Consider the following 3250-nt stretch of genomic DNA (forward strand, 5'->3'; position numbering starts at 1 on the left):
TGCATCATTACCTGACTTCTTTTTTTTGATTTTGGTATTGTTTGTTGAAACGGCTGTTGTGGTATAGATATGATCATTGACTGAGTGAAATTGTGGATTAGTGACTCTACCTAGGGTTGGAACTTGTCACGACCTATTTTTCCTAAGCCGTGCGGGCACTTACCTTCCCATCTCGGTAAGCGAACCCTCAACCCAACAATGAATAAAGTCACAAAACATAACTAATTAAGCGAAAAAGAATAGATAAGTAAATTTCACGATATATATATATATATATATATATATATATATATATATATATATATATATATATATAGTAGAATAGTGCGGAATAATAATAATACCCCCAGGGTCTAGTCTAAATAATACAAGAGCATCTAAAAGGGAAATAATACAAGTCTTGAATAATAATACATAAAGTGTCTATGTCTCTGAATAAAATAGGACATAAAGATAGAGAAGGCTTCAAGGCAGCGGACGACCATGCTCACCCTGGAAACTCGAAGATAAAGCTGTAGCGACTATCAGCCACGCGTCACGGAAGTGGACCCAACCTGATACTCTGCATTCATAAAAGAATGCAGCAAGTGCAGGTCAGTACAAACAACAGTACTGGTAGGCATCATCGTCCGACTAAGCATAACTAACACAATCCAGATAATAAAGCAGATACGCAGGTAAACCAACAGGTATAAGTCAAACATAATCGAATCCAAGTACACATCATTTCCTAAGTAAAGCATCTAATCCCAAATGTGCCAAGTCTGAATGTATCAAGTTCGAATCCAACATCGCGAGTACAACACCAAAACGTCTCAGAATCAAGCCATAATGCAACGCAATGCAATAGTGTATGAATTTAATGCAATGCCATGCAAATGCTATGTACACATGTACTCCGGACAGAAATATCGACATCTCGGTAGCATAACCCAGTGTGACTCACGAAGTCTAAGTGCCACCTGTCCTGAATATTTACCCAATAGACAGACGGGACCCCGAATCCTTGCCCACATGGGGTTCTCACCGGCACCACTCTGGGGGACCTGCAGAGTCCATGCACTCACTCAATCAACGATTCCGAAACTAACATCAGATATTGGCCACTCAATTAACGATTTTGGGACTAACATCGGATATCGGCCATCTCACGTCACTCAAGTAAAATCGAGCCCAGCTCATTAAGATGTTTCATCAAATATCATCAGTATCTCAACAGTGTATCATGAAAATGAGAGTGCGTGCAATGCATGTATCAACATCAATAATCATGCTCAATATCAAAAGTACTAATAATGGGTACGCCAACAATATATCCGAATCACAAATACCAACAATGGGTATGCCAACAATATAATCAAATCACAAGTACCAACAGTGGGTACGCCAACAATAACATAATCAAGATGAAAAAACTGAATCCAACATCTATCAACAACTCATGGCATCAAGCCAACACAATAGAACAATCAAGGCTAGCCCTATTCCTGAGGCCACCTGCTCACAAACTACATACACAGATCCACACAAAATTACTCTACGAACGCGCTCGTGGCCTCGAAATTCCTAATGAAAGTCTCGTTGACCGAGTCAACCCCCGATACCTCGTTTTCATTTCCCAACCCAAGTCCTAAAATACATACGAGAGCATTGGGAATCGAACTAGATATACACACAAGTTATAAACGACCATCCGGACCTCTCGAAATTTACAGATTTTTAAAAAATGTCCGTTTACCCAAAAGTCAACTTCGGGTCAACTATTTTTCACTTTAAGTCTATATTTAACGAAAGATGCCCGAATCTGATCTAGACACCTCGAGAAGCGCATCAACAGCCCCCTCGGGTCAAAAGTGAGCTAAAAATGCTCAGGAAAGGGCGAAAATGCCAAAAAGACTATAACGACCAAACGGGTCGTTACATCATATATCAATTGAATCATCGCTCGTCCTCGAGCGAATAAAGAAAAAGGTGCGGGAAGATACTTGAATCAGTATACAATTGAGGATATCGGCTATGCATGTCGAACTCGATTTCCCAAGTAGCCTCCTCAACAAGGCGATGCCTCCATTGCACCTTCACAAAAGCAATCTTTTTTTACCTCAACTTTCGAACCTGCCTATCCAAGATCGCAATGGGCTTCTCCTTATAAGTCCAATTCTCATCAAGCAATATAGAATCCCAAAGAACAATGTAAGCACGTCATGGTACTTCTTCAGCATCGAAATATGAAAAATTGGATGAACTCCCGCAAAGTCTGGAGGCAATGCCAACTCATAAGCTACATCACCCACACGGTCAACAATCTCAAACGGACCAATATACCTGGGGCTCAACTTGCCCCTCTTACCAAACCTCATAACACCCTTCATAGGTGAAACCTTCAATATAACCTGGTCGCCAATAGCAAACTCCAAATCCTCGACCTTCCGATCCGCATACATCTTTTGCCGACTCTGAGCTGCCAAAAGCTTGGCCTGAATAACTCTCACTCTATCAAGGGACTCTCTCAACAGATCTGTACTCCGAGGTCGAGCCTCGAACCCATCAAACCAACCAATTGGAGATCTACATCTCCTACCATACAAAGCCTTAGAAGGCGCCATACCAATACTTGAATGATAACTGTTATTGTACGCGAACTCTACCAATGACCACCAAAATCAATAACACATGCTCTCAACATATTCTTAAGCAGCTGAATGGTCCGCTCAGACTGGTCATCGATCTAGGGATGAATAGCTGTACTAATATCCAATCGAGTACCCAACTCCTCATGAAATGCCCTGCAAAAATGGAAAGTGAAAATAGTACCCCGATGGTTATGATAGTAGGAACCCCATGCAATCTCACAATATCTCGAATGTACATCATGGCTAATTTCTCCGCAGTATAGGAAACCTGAAGTGGAACAAAGTGAGTAGACTGGGTCAACCGATCAACTATCACCCAAATAAAATCTAACTTGCCAAGGGTCTTTGGAAGACCCATGACAAAATCCATGGTAATCCTCTCCCACTTCTACTCGGGAATGGGCATCCTCTGAAGCATCCCGCTGGGTCGCTGGTGCTCATACTTTACCTGCAAACAATTCCCACACTTAGCCACAAAATCAACTATATCTCTCTTCATCCGACACCACCAATAGTGTTGTCTCAAATCACGGTACATCTTAGTCACCCCCGGATGAATGGCATAGCGAGAACTATGAGCCTCAGATACAATCAACTGAATCAAATCACCAACACGA

This window comes from Lycium barbarum, chromosome 11 (genome assembly GCF_019175385.1).
Source record: "Lycium barbarum isolate Lr01 chromosome 11, ASM1917538v2, whole genome shotgun sequence".
In the NCBI taxonomy this organism is placed as follows: domain Eukaryota; kingdom Viridiplantae; phylum Streptophyta; class Magnoliopsida; order Solanales; family Solanaceae; genus Lycium; species Lycium barbarum.